The sequence below is a fragment of the Tursiops truncatus genome, chromosome 1 (genome assembly GCF_011762595.2).
Source record: "Tursiops truncatus isolate mTurTru1 chromosome 1, mTurTru1.mat.Y, whole genome shotgun sequence".
Classification (NCBI taxonomy): Eukaryota; Metazoa; Chordata; class Mammalia; order Artiodactyla; family Delphinidae; genus Tursiops; species Tursiops truncatus.
In genome coordinates this window covers 134,697,757-134,717,683 of record NC_047034.1, presented here as the reverse complement: position 1 = coordinate 134,717,683, position 19,927 = coordinate 134,697,757, and positions in this window count along the sequence as shown.

The window sequence follows — 19,927 nt, the reverse complement described above, 5'->3', positions numbered from 1 at the left end:
TACATTGTACAACATGGGGAATATAGCCCATATTTTACAATAACTGTAAGTAGAATATAACCTTTAAAAATTGTGAATCACTGTATTGTACAACTTACATAATATTGTGCAGCAACTATACTTCAATTAAAAAAAAAGAGGCCAGTGTTCTGAATTCCTGCCTGTGTGTCTCACTGCCTTTTCTCTTCGTCCTCAAAACATCCAAGGGTCACATGCAAGGAGGGGGAAAACAAAGAAAGGAAGATAGAGCTGGCCAGGAAGGACAAACATCTAGAGTTCTGCCTGGAGCTTATGTCCTGGGAAGTCAGAGCTCCTCCTCTGAAGGCAGCCAGGTACTCCAGGTCTAGAAGCAGGAAGCACCATTCATTTGACAAACATTTGAGTGCCTACTGTGTACGATACCGCGTATCCTTATTAAGTACCTCGTGGGAGGCTGGTGCTAAGACTGAGCAGTGAAAAAAACAGATGTGACCCATGCTGTGGGAGTTTAAGTGGGGGAGGCACTGATCAGATTTAATTTTTTGAAAATTAAACTGGCTCCCTTGCCTGGAATGGATCACAGGTGTAAGTCTCCCTAATTTTACATATAAGGAAATCAGGGCTTAGAAGGACTAAAAGTCTTGCTCCAGCTAGAGACTGATTCTTAGCCAACTGTACAACCTATGCTGGCTACAACCTACGCCCTGTCCATCACGGCGTCTCTTTCTATTCATGATATTCGAGCAGGAGTACAGAGGGGGAGGAGGGCCAGAGAGGGAGAGAGAGGAGGTGATGGAAATGACGCACCTCCGGTTCACGATATGCTGGGCTCACACTTTAAGTCGCTCCACTGTGATGCACTCTGTTTGAGCCTGGTCGAGGGGCCACCTGCTCCCAGGGGCTCCGGTCAGAGGAAACTGCCGGCTGCCGCTGCCCAACAAAGATGTCTCATTGCATCTTGTTCCTATCGATTACCTACCCACCAAAGTGTCTCTCATTGTTAGGCATTCCCCAGGGGCCAGAAGGAGAAAAGGGGTCCTTTCTCCTTTTTTCCGCTTTTAATGACATCCAATCCTACCCAGTGACCTATGCCCTCTTCCTAGAGGCAGGAGAGGGGGAGGGAGGAGGGAAAGGAGAGAATGAAAACAAGGAGGTAGTGAGGAGAGGGGGAGGCACAGACACAAAGATGAGAGATGGAGGGAGACAAAGGGAGAGACAGAGATACAAAGACAGAGATAGAGAGATGAAAAGAGACAGAGACAGACACATAGACAAAGAGAGGCAGCAGAGAGACTCAGAGGCTGAGGGAGAAAGAAGCAAATAGAGACAAAAAAGGGTCTCTACTTTGACTTAAAGAGTCTAAGAGTCTCCACATGGGAGAGACAGGGGCAGAACCAGAGAGAGAGGGAGAGAAAGAAGGAGACAGAACAGCAGTAGGACAGAGACAGGCAGAAACAAAGCAGCGGGGAAATAAAGAAGAGATGACAAGAGAGAAGCGGGTAAAGAGAAAGAAAGGGAGGAGAGGAGGGAAGGAGAGAGAGCCGGTAGCACTAGAGGTCCAGGGGCTGAGAGGATTCCTGAGGGACCCGTGCGGAGCCCCAGACACAGCCCAGGCACATAATTCCTATCCCGAGTGTGTGGGGATGGGTTTTTCTCCTATTCCACCTGTGGACCCTGTTAATCGCCCCACAGCTGGAAATGAGAGCTCCTGAGAGGCAGCCAGACCCTGCCCAACACTTTGGTCCAGGCACTGAGACCGGAACTGGCTTTGGACTTGGGGGCTGTCATGCTCCAGGACACGGGACTCACCACCCTCACATTTCCCAGAGTTTCTCTCTCCTTCGGCTTCATGACCCCAAAATAACACTGACGCCCAAACCTCTATGGCCAGCACAGCCCCCTGAGCTCTGCACACCAATGCTCCAATGTACCAATCCCCCAGCGTCCCACTGCCTCTCACAACAGCCTCTGATGCCTTCAGCACAGACACAACTCAGCTCAGCATCTTCCCACCTCCTTGTTCAACCTGTTCCTTCTCCTGACATTTGGGCTCCCAGCCCATCATCCCAGCCAGAAACCTGGGGATCACCCTTTCTTCACCCCACATCAAGTCATGCATCTTGCCCTCTGGACTTTATCTCCTCAACACTTCTTAACCTCTCCATGCCTCCATCTCTGCATCTGAAACATAAAGGTAACAATAGTACCTACCCATTGGGTTGTTAAGATAATTCAATGAGCTATTGTATGCAGAACACTTGCAACAATGAATTCCTGGCCTAGAGTAAGTCCTCAGTAAGTATCAGCCAGTGGTTAGTAGTCACAGAAGGTGTTCCTTCCTGTCCATCCCACTGTCTCGGCCCTCCTTCAGCCTAGCATCCGCTCACAGCCACGGCACTCCCTGAACACTGTCTCCAGGCACACGGATTCCAGTCCATCCTCCACAGCCACCAGGATGACCTCCCAACAGGACAGACAACTCTCTTTCCACCTTCCCCCAGAAAACCATTTGGGGAGCCCATGTGGACACAGGATGGGGTTCAAGCGCCTCTGGTGGCACAAAGGGTCTTCCATGCTCTGGACTTGCCTAGTCTCTCCTCTTTGTTTCTGCCACGGCTTATCCCTCCTAAAGACGCATCTGTGCACACCATGCTGTTCTCAGCCTCCCTGCTGTTGTTCCTTCTTCCCGGAACACCTTTCCTCCTCCCAGCACCCCAACTGCTCCATTTCTTAAGTGTCCACGTGTACCTAGCATTTTACGTATATCATTTCTAATCTTCCCAAGACAGGCACTCACCTCCCCTCTACAGAAGGAAGGGAGGCTCCACGGCCTGTCTGAGACACACAGCTGTGAGAGGCAGAGCCTGGACTTAACCCCAAGGCCCTCTGCTCCCATGTCTGCACCCACTGTGCCACACGGCCAACAGGTACTACAAAAATAACAGCCTACGTGTATAGAGAAGTTCCCGTCTCTCAGGCACCTGCTAAGCATCACATGCACTACCTTGTTTAATCCTCCCAATCACCCTCTAAGGTAGGTGCTCTTTTGCAGGGATTCTTATTCTCCCCATTTTGCAGAGCAGGAAACCAGGGCACAGAGCGGTTGAGTAATTTGCCCAAGTTACCAAGTGGGGAGCTGGGATAGAAAGTAGGCAGGCTGGCTCCAGGACACACTTCCCAACCTGCAGAGAAGGGGTGACTGGAGAATGGATTTCCAGTCCTACCCCTACCACTGCTGTGCAACTTTGTCGAGTCACCTAGTATCTCAGAGCCTCAACTTCCTCATCTGCAAAATGGGGATAACACCATGCTGCCTTAACTCCAAGACCAGGCCGAAGACCAAGTAGAAAAAAAAGGTAGTGAACTGCTTTGTAAAACCCAAAGAAGGGAAGACCACCACATATGGGGCTGCAAATAAGCGGCAGGCACTGGAATTGTGTTTTCATACATTATGGCAATTCAGCCTAATCACAGCTATGCGGTGTCGGCATGATTAGTCCCACTTTACCGTTGAGAAAAGCAAGGTCAGCGTGGGGCATAGGCGTTCAGCTGAATATTCACAAACTATTTAATTTGCATTCATAAAGCACTTTACAGTAAACAAGATGATTCATTTTGTTTCTTTTTGATCCTTGACAATCTTGTGAAGCAGACAGAAGAGAAATTCTATCTGTTTTTGCAGATAAGTACTTTCCTAACTCAGGCCCACAGAGATCTCGTGATTTGATCAAGGTTACACAGGCACGGAGGGAAACAGGGCCTTCCACCTCTTAGGCCAGCTTGGCTATTTGAGAGTCAGAGTGGTCTGTCTATGTGCTTTCAGTGCCAAAGATGGGAAAAGAGCAATTGTCTCCCTTTTCAGGTGGGAAAATCAAGTCTTTTATAAGTCAGGTAAGTTGACCAGGTTCATGTATAGTAAATGGTGAGTCTGGGAACCAAGCTCCGGTAGTCAGACTCTGGAGCCCAAGCTCTCACTGTTTGCATCCCGTCCAGGTCAACTCTGGGGCAAGGAGGTGGGTAAGAATCATCTATCTTTTCATTGATTCCATAACACACATTAATAATAGCAACTTCCAGTTACTGAGCAATGAATAATACATGCCAAATGCTTTACTCTAATCCCACAACCCTGTCAGGAGGCTTATTATCCCTATTTGACGGATGAGGAAACAGACGCTCCAAATGGTGACATAATTTGCCAATGTAATCTTCAGAGCCAGGACTTGAACCTAGGTCTGTAAAATGCCAAACCCAAGCTTGGCCCATGAGTGAGATACCGTGTTAGGGTCTCGGGTGATACAAGGGGACTAGACATCGGATTATTTACAACTCTTTGGTTGTAAGTAACAGAAACCAACTCAAGCTAGCTTAAGCAAAAAAAACGGAATTTATTATAAGAATATAGCATGTGTTTTGAAACTTAAAATGCAGCCAGCCTTTTGAAAGGCCGAAACAAGGAAACAGAAGTCTGTCAGCAACCCAGACAGGCTTCTACTGTCCCTATTGTCTGCATTTCTCTGCCCCTTGCTTCTCCCTCTAAAAACCACACTTCCATGCTTCCCAATCCTCATGGCAGGCCATATAAGTATTCCTGAGTTTTCATATCCTCTCTCAAGTGTCGAATCTAGACAGAGCCAGAACCTCTGAGGCTTCCTCCAAGTTCCAGAAGATCACCTGAGTGGCCCAGCTTGGATGACCACCCATCCCTGGTCCAAGCAACAGTGGCCATTAGAATGAGGACACCTTATTCAAACATGACAGTGGGTGGGGAACAGCCCTTAGAGTAAGGAAGAGGAATCGTCTTCCTTACATCAGAGTAAGGGAGAGGAAAGAAGATACCCCAAAGCTTTTTTTTTTTTTTTCTTTTTTTTACTACTGATTAGATCCTGGTCCCTAAAGAACTAGAGTTAGCAAGTGAGACAGGCAGATAATCTCCATCCAGCCTTGCATGGGTCCTAAGAGAAGTATATGTACATTGCTGAGACAGCTCGGGGGGAAAGCAACCAACTTCGCCAAGGAAAAGCAAGAAAGGCAACTCTTCTAACCATTGCACAAAAAATCATCAGAATTTCAGAGGTAGTCACATTTTAAATGATGCGTATTGTGTGTGTATGTATAAACAAAGACTGTAACGCACATTTTTAAATTTTAGATTATGAAATATATATACAATATGTTGACATTCACAATTGAAGGTTATTATTTAGGTATATTAAAGAGAATTACATTAATGTTTTGCTATAAAAAATTACCATATAGGGCTTCCCTGGTGGCGCAGTGGTTGAGAGTCTGCCTGCCGATGCAGGGGACACGGGTTCGTGCCCCGGTCCGGGAGAATCCCACATGCCACGGAGCGGCTGGGCCCGTGAGCCATGGCCGCTGACCCTGCGCGTCCGGAGCCTGTGCTCCGCAACGGGAGAGGCCACAACAGTGAGAGGCCCGCGTACAGCAAAAAAAAAAAAAAAAAAAAAAAAAAATTACCATATAAAATTTAAAAGACAGGCCAGATGGGTTTTTATGTTTTAGCTGCAACTACATAAGAGTGCAAGGACTAGGGAGGCAGTGTGGTCTAATGGAAAGAGCACTGTTATCAGAAACATGTGCATTTGAAACCCAACCCAGCTCTGAAATTTACTAGCAGTGTGATGCTGGGAAAGTTATATACCGTCTCTATTTTGAAATTTATTTATTTATTTATTATTTTTGGCTGCATTGGGTCTTCATTGCTGCGCGCGGGCTTTCTCTAGTTGCGGCGAGCGGGGGCTACTCTTTGTTGCGGTGCGCGGGATTCTCATTGCAGTGTTTTCTCTTGTTGTAGAGCACGGGCTCTAGGCACGCAGGCTTCAGTAGTTGTGGCTCGCGGGCTCTAGAGCGAAGGCTCAGTAGCTGTGACGCACGGGCTTAGTTGCTCTGCAGCTTATGGGATCTTCCCGGACCAGGGATCGAACCCACGTCCCCTGCATTGGCAGGCGGATTCTTAACCACTGTACCACCAGTGAAGTCCCTACCCTCTCTACTTCTAATTCCTCTTCACAAACCAGAGCCCATGGTACCAAACTCTTAGGGTCCTTGAGAATGCTGACTGGCATAACTGATGTGGGTCAAATCATGTCACTCCTCTGCTCAAAGGCCTCCAAGTAAAGGCCAAAGTCTTTCCCATGCCTGGCAAGGCCAAGAGGGATCTTCCCATCAGCCGTCCTGTGCCATTATGTATCTCACCTCATCTCTGTTCCCCCTCATTCCCTCCTTGACACCCCTCCAGTGACAGCAGCTTCCTTACTGTCTCCCAAACACCCTACCCAGGCTCCCACACCAGGGCTGACACCTGCTGTTCGCTCTGCCTGGGAGCCCTTCCCCTTGCCATCTTTAAGACACACCTCTCACCTTCAAGTCTTTGCTGAAAACTCATCTTCTCTGAACACCTATATAAAACTGCAACCCCTCTCCCCAGCATGACCTATCCCCCTCTCCTGCTTTTTCTCTATTATTCATATCCCCTTTATTTGACTATATAATTTACTTATTTATTTTACTTATTGGCTGTCCTTCCCCATCAGAACATAGTCTTCATAAAGGCATGGATTTTTGTCTGTTTAGTTCATTACAGTATCTCAGCAATCTACACAGAGTAGGCAACTCGAGAGATTTACTAAATGCATGAATACGTGAAGGCAGTTAGAACAAAACTCAGCACATAGCAGGCACTCAATATCACTTCCTTCCTTCCACACCTTCTGAAATTATTGCTTTTCCTCAGGTCTAAGTTAGATGTTAGTTGTAGCTCATGTTTTCTTTGAACTCAAGCATATTTCATATTCAGACTGCCCATATGTCAGGGGTTTTCCTCTCTGGATTTCTATCCTTGCTCTTTTTACACATTGTATGCACAGAGAAGGTGCTCCACAAATATTTGCTGAATTGACTTATTTATCCAAGTCCCAGGAAAGGTAATAAAAATGTTTTGTCTACAGCTGGCAACACCTGTGATGATCAATTCTTGATACAGTCTTGATTACACTGAGAAATCCATATGCTGAGAAAGGGTGAAGATGAATGTCCTCTGGCATCAGGCATGAGAAGGGCCCTGTATTCACAGGCTCCTGGAGTGGACATCTGCTGTTTTTATTTGCCCACCTCCCTTAGAAGAGTCACTACTCTCCACTCCAGTCAGATCATTCTAGAAGAGCTACCCATCTTTGGACCAGTCCTGCCCCATGCCCTCTACTATGGGACCCAGACCAGCCACTTATAGTGTCCCTTTCCTCTGGTCCAGTGAATGGCCCTGTAGTGGCCCAATCAAACTCCTTTCCCCCCACCCCCCAAAAATGATTACCTAGCAGGGTAAGGTTCTCGCTTTTTTTAATGTAATGAAGATGGAAAGATTTGTATCAGGGGGCCACAGATAGCCATCTTTCCTGCTGCACTAAGAAAGTCTGCAATGGGAGAGAAAAAGAAAAACATACATGGAGAAGAGACGAGAGAGAGAGAGAGAGAGAGAGAGAGAGAGAATGTGAACAAAAGCAAAATCTGCTGTAGCCAAATATTTGGAACAGTTGCTGACACATAGTAGGCACTCAATAAATAATGTTAGATGAATTATTGAAGGGGACGAGGAGAGAGAATTGGTGACTTCACTTGTATCTGGATCCAAACACTTATTCATTTTTTTCTGCACTTATTTATGGAGTTAGTACCATATGTTAGGTGCCATGCCTGAGGCTAATACCGGAAGTGAGCAGACTGACACGGTTCCTGCCCTAAAGCATCCTCCTTCTAGTGGCAAATGTTAACAACAAACAAACTATGACTTGCTGTAAGTCGAACACCTCCGTGAGGAATGCCTTAGAACCACCCACTTTTTTGGAACCTGGGGACAAGCTGCCTCCAGTTCTCAGGGTGTGTTCCCAATGGTGATGTCTCTCCCATGTGACTTCACACCTTGGCTAAGCTCAGCTATCTCTCTAGCAAGAACTGGAGATTTTGACCCGAGACACAGAGACTGGGATGCATTGCAGTTGAGTTGTGCTAAAGTCAAAATTTTAGAATCAACTTGTAGAAATCCTGCTGCTGAGAGACTGTCCCTGGTCTCGCTGATTCTGAGTCTTGGTTAGTTGATTCTTTTGGATTCTGGAAACTTCCCTAGGACCTGTATGTACGTTTCCCTTTTTGCTTAAGCTAACCGAAATTGGGATCTATGTTTGCAACCCAAGGAAACTTCACTAAAACAAAAGCCATCTCTCAACTCTGGAGAAAAGAGACAAACTGAAAGAAAAGAAGTAAAATCTATAGTGCTTTGGGATTTTTGTAAGACTTTTCCGGCACCACTTCCTTTGAACATCCCAGCATCCGGGAAGAAGGTGTCATTATTTACTCTTATCTACAGATGCAGAATCCTACCCTCTGTAATGTTAACCGTTAGATCAGGCTTTAAAGATCAGAGAGACTTCGTTTAAAACTCAACCACTAGCTGTGTGATCTGAGCGAGCAATTATCGCCTCTGAGTCTCAGGTTCCTTGGGTATGAAATGGGGAGAGGAGGTTTTGTCACTCTCACAGGGCTGTGAGGATGAAGTCAGATTCTGGGTGTGAAGTTGGACCTTGATAGCTTCCCAGGTGCTCAGGCTCCTGGCCACTACCCTCCCAGCCCTGATACATGTTTGCAAATGTTAATTCACATATACACACACACCATACACATACACACACACACACACACACGAATGACTTGAACAGGGTTTGAAACTTGGTCTTTGACTCTAGAATCTTCACTCTGAAAATTACCTTCAAGCTTTAACTAGCATCATGGGGAGACTCAAGTCTACAATATGGAAAAACTTGGGCTTATTTGGTCTGGAGAGGGTTCTAAAGAACACTTGAAGGATTATCATAGGGAATAGAGACCAGAATTGCTCTGTGAGTTCTCAGAAGCAGAACTAAAGCCAACAAGTGATGGTTACCAGGTTTCTGCTTAGTGTAAAGAACTTTCTCAGGGCCAACACGCGCCAACTTCCATAGAGGTGGTGAGACCCCCGTCAGTGGCACTGAGCAAGCCAGCTGAGTGACCTGCTTGGAAGGCATGTCAACAGAATGCAGGAATGAGATGTAAGTTCCTCCAGGCCCTGAGATCCTAAGAGCCTTTTCAGTACAAGATGTACATTTGAGATTCTCAGGCAAGTGCCTATGTCTTGGGGGTCAGATTTCCCAAGCAGTTAAGTTCCCATTGAAAGCCCAAGGCCTTAGTGGACTGTTACAAGATGAAGGGGAGAGGCTGGGCCATTTGTTGGCTTTGACGTGAGTCCTAGATTCCTCACGTCTCATGTCTCTGGTGATCGGGACCAATCATGATCATTACACAGTCCCCAAGGCAGCTGGGACCAACAGGACTAACATCACTTATCAGCCCCGAGGGCCACCTGGATTAAGTTTGTCTCCTTCACAGACTACTGAGAAGAGTGCCTGGCCCAGGCAGACTGTAGGAAAAGCAGCCTCCCTTTGACCAAGAGCCATGGCTCTGAAGTAGGAAGCAGTGTATTGCAAAAGTTGCAAGCCCTCCCTCAGGGACCCTAAGAATCTAGGTCCAAATCCAACTTAGTCTATGAACCGAGCATCGTTAAACCTCTCCGTGGTTAAGTCCCTCATCTGTGCTACCCAGGGTGGCTGGGAAGATGAAATGGGAATAAACACTCTTAGCACAAAGCCCACGGAACCGTGGGTGCCCAGGGAGTAGCAGCCCATCCACCTTCCTCTCTCCTCATCCCTCTTTGCTTTCCTCTTCCTCCAGGTTCTAAGACCCTTCGGCCCATATTAATCTCCCGGTTGGGCGGGTGGTTCCAGCTGGGCCTAGCAGGCTCTCTTGCCATATCGATCACCCTGACTCCCTGTGGTCAGTGCTTTATAGTTTGTAAAGAGCTATTCACACAGCTGATTGCATTGAATCCTAAAGGCTCACTTCCCACTACTGCCCTTCCTGCTTCCTCACTCCTCTCCCCATCACACCCACCACCACATGTTCCTCAAACAAGCCAAGTCTTTTCATCACCTAGAGTCTTTGCACTTGCTCTCCTCTCTGCCTGGAATCTATCCCTAACCCATTCCATCTGAAAACCGGATCCTCAGCATGGGGTTCCCTCCAATGCCGCACCTCGAAGAGGCCTCCCCTGACCCCTCTATTTAAAGCAGATTCCTCCCAGGTACCTTTGTCACATCATCCTATTTTGATTCTCTCAGAGCACTGATCATAAGTCTATAAACTCATTCTGTGTTTACCTGTTTATTGTAAGGCTGCCCTTTTAGAGTGTAAACTCCATGAAGGCCTGTCATCTCTCTGGTTCATGGCTGCATCCTAGAGCCTGGCAGAATGAGGCGCTCAGAGGGGGATGAGTGAATGGATGCGTGAATGAACAAATGAACGTTGTTGTTATCATCCCATTTCATGGATGAGAAAACTAAGGCTCAGTGCAGACTCACCCATCTCTCATAGGATTGTGTGGCTGTCCTCTCACTGCCCCCTTTGCTTTGCTCTAGGAGGCTGGCGACTGAGCAGGACTCAGGGAAAGGATAGGCCAGCTCTCAGTAAAGCATCCCTGGCCCAGAGCTACAGGAACACACAATTTGTTAGTGCGACCAAGTCCCAGGCACTGTGCACCATGCTTGATGTGCATGTTGTCACCTCAATCCCCGTGGTCACCCTCTATTCATCTCAGAAAAGGAAAGTGAGGCACAGAGAGCTCAAGGGCCTTGCGTGAAGTCATGGCAGAGAAGGACTGCCGACCAAGACCATCCGACCCTCACATCGGGGAACCATGGGGCGATGCAGCCTCCTCTCTCAGCTCTCACTCTGGTGACCAGCAGGCACGTGACAGACCCTGTGAGACACAGGATTGCCTTTGAGCTTAAATGGAGCCGGAAATCTTAGACTCTCTGAAAGCAAGAGAGAAGAACCGCTTTTGAGAGGCACCCACCTGTAATTGGCATGGCCCAGTGGCATCTCCCTCAATTTATCATGAGGCAGAAATCCTGCTGAAGTCCCTGGAAGGCTGTCCCTGCTTAACGAGGACACGATCCAGCCCTGGGCGGTTCCAGCCACTTTCAAAGCTGTAGCCCAGAGCCAGTTTTAATGATCACGGAAGGAACTTCTGAGAGAGTTGTAAGAGGACGAGGGGATAATTGCACTAGAAATATATGCCGCCGATGACAATGGCTCCCTGGCCCTGGGCTCTTCAGGAGACATGGACTTCAAGGTCAGTTCCTCTGGCACCTGCTCTGATTCTCTCTGACTCTCTCTCCAAGATAATTATGAAAGAAAGATAGTATAAATCCCCCACACACCGCCATCCCCACCCACCATCTCACAGCCCTCCACCTCCCACCCCAGTGAAGCGGCAGAAAAGAATGATTCTCAGTGGCCAAGGTTAATGAAAACACCGTGGGTTTGAGAGTGGGAAGCTTGACCATGCTCCTCACCAGCTGTGTGACCTTAGACAAGTTACTTAACCTCTCTGGACCCATTTTATTTTTTTTCAGCTGGAGATAAATATATCAATTAATACCTATACAACGGTCCATCTAGAATGTCAGTGACAGTGGCTGGGTGTGATAATGTTATCACTGCTAGTAGCAGAGAAAGAAAGATTGACATTTGACTTAGTGTTATTACATATTTCTGGTCTCCAAAAGTTCATTCGTGCCTGTGTAACAAAATCATTAACACGTAAGCGTTCCTGTCTTCCCCCTGCTCTCGTCTCCTACCTCCCCCACATCCCCTACCTGCTAAAGAAAACGTTCTTTGTACATGCAGCTCCTTCCTGGCTCCACTCCCCGCCCCCACCCCCAAGGGAGACTTCCAGCCCTTTTTTTTTTTTTTAGATTTCTGTGCTTGAGATCTGAGAGAATGGTTAGTGCTCAAACACCGCTCGCTCCCTGAGGCCCTCAGTGACCTTCCACCTCTTTTCTCTCTACCAGATATGCAAACTCCACGGCAGCAGGGACTTGGTCTGTTTTGTTCACGGCCATATACCGACACCTGCTACAATCCCAACACGTAGGTATTTGTTAGCATCGTAGGCGTTCACCGAATAAATGAAAGAGAGATGAATGACACCAGTGGTTTCTCAACCATGGCTGATTTTGTCCCTTCCCCCAGAGGACATGTGGCAATGTCTGAAAATATTTTCGAATGTCACATCTGGGAGGGGTTGCTACTGGCCTCGAGTGGATAAAGGCCGGGGATGCTGCTAATATCCTGTAATGCACAGGACAGAATGATCCCACAACCAAGAATTATCCAGCCCCAAATGTCAAGAGCGTCTAGGCTGAGAGCCCTACCCCACTCCAAGCGCAGTCGGCTGTCCGTGCAGCATGTGCCCTGTGACCATCCCGAGGCCAAGACTCTGTCATTTTTCACTGGTTCCCCTGCAACATCCATCTATCAGATGCCTCCACTCTCGTCGGCTAAAATCTACTCTCCGCGAAGCGGCCAAAGTAACATTTGAAAAATCCAGTCAGTTTCCTACTAAGAACCCTTCAGAAAACCTATGGCTTCCCATTGCCCTCTGAAGAAAATCCAACCTCATTACTGTGTTTTACAAAGCCCTGCTTTGTGGTCTGGCTTTCACCTGCTTCTCTGTCCTGGATTCCTACCACCTGTCTCCTCCCTCAGTTCCATCCATACTGACTTCCTGCTTCTCTAACTGGAGGTTCCCAAAGTGTGATCCTTGGCCTGGCAGCATCAGCATCCCCTGAAACTGGTTAGACACGCAAATTCTCCAGCCCCACCCCAGACTTACTGAACAGAAACTCCAGGGATCAGACTACCAACCTGTGATTTAACAAGCCCTCTAGGTAACTCTGAGGCATGCTCAAGTTTGAGACCCAGTGACCTAACAGAGAGGCTCATCTCTACCTCAGGACCCTTGCATTTGCTCTTCTCTTTGTCTAGAATATTCTTCCCCCAGATCTTTAAGGGTTTAATATGATTAAACCCTTGTCCTTCAAGCCTCAACTCAATTGATACCTTCTTACACAAGCCTCCCCTGCACACTCTATGTAGGTAATATCTGTCCCAAGGTAATATCATATAACTTCATTACAGGCATCATATGATTAAATTCTAATAGTCATTTATTTTCTCTCTCCTCTACTATAATGTAAGCTTTACCGGAGAGCAGGAACCTTGTCTGTCTCATTCATTTCTCTCTCCCTAGTGCCCAGAGCAGTGCCTTTCAAAATATTTGTTAAAGGAATGAATAAGTGGAAAATCTAATTAGTGGGGAGCAGAAGAGAAACTAAAAGAGAACCAAAAAAGGTATCAATTTATATTATAATGAGTAGGGACAAGGAAAGAAAGAAAAATAAAATACTCAAACTGGGGTCTTTAAGACAATTTTAAGAAATAAAAGGACCAGAGGCTTGAGAAAGAGGAAAGGGAGTTTTGAGAAGTGCTGCTGAAGGTCTACATGACATACAGTAGAGACTCAGTTTCCCCTGAGCCACTGACCTTTACTGGGTTGACTGTGACCTCATGCAGAGGTGATGTGGGGACGTGGGACTGAAGAGGTTTTCCACATGAACTTCCTGCATTCATTCGTTTTAGAGACTTGGCTTTTGGAGAGCACAGAGGAGAACTAGATACGAACCCTGTCTTCAAGAAGCTGAACGTTTAATCTGGTAGCTAAGACAGGCACAGAAGCAATCATGTACAAAGACAGACAATGCTAAGAAAGGAAATGTGTTTATGACCTTCTCTAGGTGAAGCATCTCCTCAGTGCTTTACATAAAATATCTCAGGTGATACCCACAGAAACTCTGTTAAGTATCCCCATTTTACAGATGATATTAAAAATAATAACAGTTGTTGAGATTCTGGTCCAAATGCTCTCTAAGAACCCTCATTGAATTTTCACAACACTCCTATTAGGAATTAACTACCAGAGGCCCCTTTGCACAGATGAGAAAAATTAAACCTCAGACAGCTGAAGTGGTTTGTACAAGGTGATAGAGCACCTCTGCTCAAAATAAACAAACAAACAACAACAAAAAAGCCCCTAAGGACCCCTGTTCTCCCTGGATGTTAAGCAGACAGCGTTTTCAGCTTCATGTATGGAAGAACTTTTCAACCAGCCTGGCTGTCTGACCATGTGATGGGTCATCTCATGAGCTGGTGAGCTCTCTTTTGCTCTATGCATCCAACCAGAAACCAGCAATCATCTGTCTGGGATAATGTCGTGACTTCTGTCAAGAGAGGGGTGTTAAACTGACAACTTCTAAGTTTCTGGAGGTACGATCCCACGATTTCATTCCTAGGTACATGGCTTTGGGACAGTCCTTCTCTCTCGACTTCATTTTTGTGTCATGGGATTATATGACCATTAAAGTTCCTTCCAGACCCCGCACTCAAAGGTTCTCAGATTTAAAGGGTAGACATAGAAGTCAGGGTTGCTGAGCTCTAGCCAGGCTTCTGGCAACCCTCAGTGAAGGGCCTGTTCAGCCACATGACCTGGGAGCTTTGAAATTAACTTCCTTCCCATTTTGCCTCCAGTTGCCCACAAGTAAACCCGTATTGCGGAAAATTCCAGGCAGCAAAAGACTGGTGTGATGACAAAGACTTTTGGAGTCACTCCCACAGCAGGCTTGGGAAACTGTACTTCCATCCCTTCAACACCCCTCAAAAAACTCAGTTTATTCGAATTCCAATTATGCTCCAGTGATCTCAAATCCCCAGAATTCCTTGTTCCCGAGGCAAAAGTAATTGGATTTTTCTCCTTTCAAGTCTCAGCCAACCCTCCCCTTCAACAGCACGCTGGGCTCTGGGGCCACCTGGCTCTGTGAAGGAATTGAAAAGATGCCACGCAGCTTTCGGAAATCATACATAAGATCTTTAAGGATGCTTTCTGCAGTGGAGGGGGAGTTTTTATTTTTTGCTAAATCACTTCCAGTCTTCAGATAACAATTCTGCAGTCTGTTAAGGTCTTGAGATAGAATTTATGATTCTGGGGAATAGCTCCTTCTTCCTAATGAGGCTCTTTTTTTCTTTTTCTTTTCTTTTTTTTTTTTTTTTTTTGCGGTACGCGGGCCTCTCACTGTTGCGGCCTCTCCCGTTGCGGAGCACAGGCTCCGGACGCGCAGGCTCAGCGGCCATGGCTCACGGGCCCAGCCGCTCCACAGCATGTGGGATCCTCCCGAACCGGGGCACGAACCCGTGTCCCCTGCATCGGCAGGCGGCCTCTCAACCACTGCGCCACCAGGGAAGCCCGAGGCTCTTTCTTTTGCCTTCCCCCACCCCACCCCCTTCTTGAAGGATGCTGTAAAGGGGGAGGGAGGAGAGGGAACTGATTACCTCCACTACCTAATGCGTACAGTTCCTCCACATGCACTGTGCTTTGTACCGACAAAGCACTTTAATATCCACAGTGTCATATCATCCTCATGAAGAGGCTAGAAATAGGCTGAGCGAGTATTATCGATTTCATTTTCCAGAAGAGGACACTGAGGCTCCACTAGAGCAGGATTCAAACTCGCTTCTTCTGATCCCAAGTCCAAGGCCCTCTCCAACATGCCATGGTGTCCCCCTCACTACCGTGTGGCCTCGTTTCTCTTCCTGAGTTCAGAAGAGGACCCAGGTTGGAAGGGCTGAACTTCTACAATGACAGGTCAAGAATTACAAGGTTACTGTCGTGTGATAATGAGGGAGACCTGTCTTCCTTCCCAATCCCACAGCCACAAATGTCCCTGTATATGAAATGAGGATAAGAACACTATCAACCTGGCATATCGTAAGCACTGAATACACGGGAGCAAGTGACAAGTAAACAGGCACATACAGGACAATTAAGTATGTGTACAGAAGTCTTTGGGAGCATCTAATCCATTGGGGATGGTGGCCAGGGAAGGCTTCCTGGAGGCCATGACCTCTAAGTAAGACATCCAAGCAGGAGTTGTACAAGCAAAGGAGAAAACAATTTCAGGGAGAAGAAATGGAACTGCAGACACTGTCCTGGAATAAATAGAAGGCATGGAGTGTTCAAACAAGTCTAAGAGTTCAGTGTACCTGAAGCAAAGAGGGCAAGACAAGGATGTGCGTTAACCATTTCCTTTTCAGAGACTTGATGATGAGAAAATCTTTCCTATGTCTGGATCTCTGGCATGACACTTACAGACTTCTGTAGTTTGGCCCTAACTTACTTTTGAAAACTACCTCTCAATTTTGTACTATTCACATATCTATCAACATCCAGGCCTTTTTAAATGCTGTTTCTCCTCCCAGGAATGGTTCCTAAGGTGACTATTTGGGACTTTGATTCTCAGGACCCCTTCACACATCTTTGCTAACAGAATTCCTCTTTCTTATGGGCCACCCATTCCATGTTATTCAGGTGGGCTCACCCTGAGCTAACCCCACCACCAGACTATAACCCACAAAGAATAACCCACTCTCTGGCCATAGTAATGGCTTCAGGTATGGACACATAACCCAAGCTGAGCCATCCAGAGTCCTCCATCGACTTTTCCGCTGGAGTTACCATTCCTGTGATTGGAAGGACATGAGTTTAGGGCTGCCAGACCATCTTGCCTGCCTCTCAAAAGGAGAAAAATCTGAGGAATAATGTCAAGTGGGGAAAAGCAGAGCCATAAGATGGCAGGAGAAACAGAGGCAGGAGTCTATCATTTGAACCCCTTGATTGATACCAAACTAGAACCAGCTTTCCCCTTAGATTTCCCAGTTATGTCAGCCAAATAATTCCCTCCCTCTCCTTTTTTCTTAAACTGCTTTGAATTAAGTTTTTGTCACTTCAAACCAAAAAGCGTTCTAATTCACTTCTGACCCCATTGTCACCTGTCATGGTTTAACACAGTTACCGACTCTTCCATGATCATCTCAGTCAGAAGCATCACCCACTTTCCCCGCCATCCCACCACATTCGTTATACTCATGAACAGTCAGGTCTGCAGTAGCCAACCGGCATTTACCACATCATACCGTCCATGGTAGAATTTGGCATATATCCTACTGAGCATCTGAGAGGAAAACTAGTAGGCAGGCAGCCTTGTATCCCCATGGTGTGTATTACAGTATCTACTCCTGAGCAGATGCTCAATAAATGTTTGTGGAGAAAAAGAAAAGGAATATGAAGGAAGAGCATTAGAGATGAGGGTTCAAACTGCAGGTTTAATATTTCCTAAATGGGTATCCTTGGAAAAGTCACTAATCTCCCCTAGACTCAGTTTCTACCCTTTTTTACTTCCCCTATAAAATAGGGACACTATTCATTAGGCTCATTTCAGGATGGAATAAAAGAATGCATGTTACCTACTTATAACTGCCAGATCGTGGAAGCAACCAAGATGCCTTTGGTAGGTGAATGGAGAAATCAACTGTGGTACATCCAGACAACAGACTATTGTTCAGTGCCAAAAAGGAATGAGCTATGAAGCCATGGAAAGACGTGAACAAAATTTGAATGCATATTGCTAAGTGAAAAAAGCCAGTCTGGAAAAGCTAAATACTGTATAATTCCAACTACATGACATACTGGAAAAGGCTAAACTATGGAGACAATAAACAGATCGATAGTTTCAGGGGATAAAGGGGGAGGGTGGGGAGTGAAGAGATGAAGAGCTGGAGCACAGAGGATTTTTAGGGCAGTGAAAATACTCTGTATGAGACCATCATGTTGGATATATGTCATTATACATTCATCCAAACCCGTAAATGTACAATACCAAGAATGAACTCTAAGATAAACTCTGGACTTTGAGTGACTATGATGTGTCAATGTAGGTTCAACCCTGTTAAAAATGTACCCTTCTGGTGAGTAAAGTCAACATTTGGTGATGTTGGGACTTCTCTGGTTAAAACTTCGCCTTCCAATGCAGGGGGTGCAGGTTCGATCCCTGGTCAGGGAGCTGAGATCCCACATGCCTCGCGGCCAAAAAACCAAAACATAAAACAAAAGCACTACTGTAACAAATGCAATAAAGACTTTAAAAGTGGTCCACATCAAAAAAAAATCTTTAAAAAAAAAGTGGGGTGATGTTATGCATGTGTGGAGGAGGGCAGTATATGGAAAAAAATCTCTGTACCCGCTTCTCAATTTGTAAACCTAAACCTGCTCTAAAAAATAAAATCTTAAAAAATTAAAATAATAAAATGTTAAATGCTCTTCAAACATTTAAAAAAAACGCATGCTACATGCTTTGTAAAATCTAGAGATATTTATTTAAATAAGTTAAAGTTTCAGTCCCTAGCGCTGGTCAAAGAATAACGAGTCCAGAATCAGAATCCCAGTTTGAGGTATCTCTGAGACGAGTGATCAATGTGAAAAGTTGGTTATTCTGGGCCTCAGTTGACTCATTTATAAACTGAGGTTAGGGAGAAGAGGATTAGGTGAGTTTTAGGAACACTCTCTCACTCTATGATGTGATAACATCATTCACTAATAGCTTAGCACTTGGTGTCTTACAATCTCCTCCATGTCCATGGAGGCAAGTTGTTAGTCCAGGAGCCTGAAGACGGGCAGGGTCCCCCTTTGTCATCCCTTCTCATCAATAAAATCTTGTACTGAGGGCTAAAATTTGATAGCCACCATGCTAGGTAGTTATCACTCATTATCTCATTTATTCTTAAAAATAACTCTGTGAGGTAGGATCTATACTCTTCTTTCTAAACACAGAAAAACTGAGGCACAGAAGCGTTAAGTAATTTGCCTGAGCCCCACAGCTAGTAAGTGGTAATGTCATTCAAACCTGGGCGGCCTGCTTCCAAAGCCCATGTTCTTAACCATTACACTGCACGGCCTCTTTGTGATTCCCACTGTATCATTTGACAAAGGCTGAGAAGGACAGACCTAGATCTGCTCCAGGTGGCCTCTGCAGTCCCCACCATGCTAACAGCTGTGTGTGCTGGGGGCCTGCGTTGAGTGGGAATGCCATGCTGCTAATGGAAGAAAATGTAATTATAGAGCATAATTACAGTGTATCATATTCTGTAATTACACTGACAGTATTTAATATAGAACATATTCTGAAGCTAAATGGAATGGAAACACCCCCCAAACAGAACAGTCAGAGCTGCTAAGAACCTATCTCTCGACATTAGGGAATCATAGAGACCTCTTTATCACGCTCCCCATCTTAGTAGAAAATACCATGGTCCACCCATGGCCCACACCCCAAACTTGATGCTCTCCAGCCCTCATCTTCACATCCCATAGACTTTACCTCTCAAATCTGACCCATCCTCTCCAACTCCACTGCTTCTTTCCTGCTTCAGAAACTGTCATCTCTCCCCTACTCTATTTTTACAACTTCCAACTGGTCTTTTTGCTTCCCGAGATGCCCTCTGGGTCAGCCTCCACACTGTAGGTGAAGGAATCATCCCAGGATGTAAATCTGACCACATCACTTCCTTACTTAACACTTTTCAGTGGCTGCCCATTGCTGAGTCCAAACACCCTTGTTCTGCACTCTGGGCCTTGGTGATCTGGCCTCTGATCCCCTCCCTGACCTCACCTCCTGATACTTGCCTCACACCCCTGTGCTCCAGCCATTCTGAACTATCCATGCAGATTCCAGAATCTCTCATTTCTCCCTGTTGTGAATGTTATGTTTTGCCTGAAATGCTTTCTTTTCACATTTTCTCTAACTCACACTCATCCTTCAGGAGCAGCTCATGTGCTGTCATACTCAAAGACTTCCCTGACCCCCAGGCTGGTTTGGGTACCACTGACATGTGCTCCTACAGCATCTTCCAGCAGAAAGCTCACCCCACTGGGTTGTAACTGTCTGCTTTCTTCTTAGTGTCCCCATCGAGACTAGGAAGAACTTGAGGGCAAAGACTGTGCTTTGTTTTGTTTTTATTTTGTTTTTGTTTCTATATCCCCCATACCTAGAGTGATGCCTGGTGTCAAGTAAGTATTCCACATTTCTTGTGTGAATGAGTGAATGAATGACAT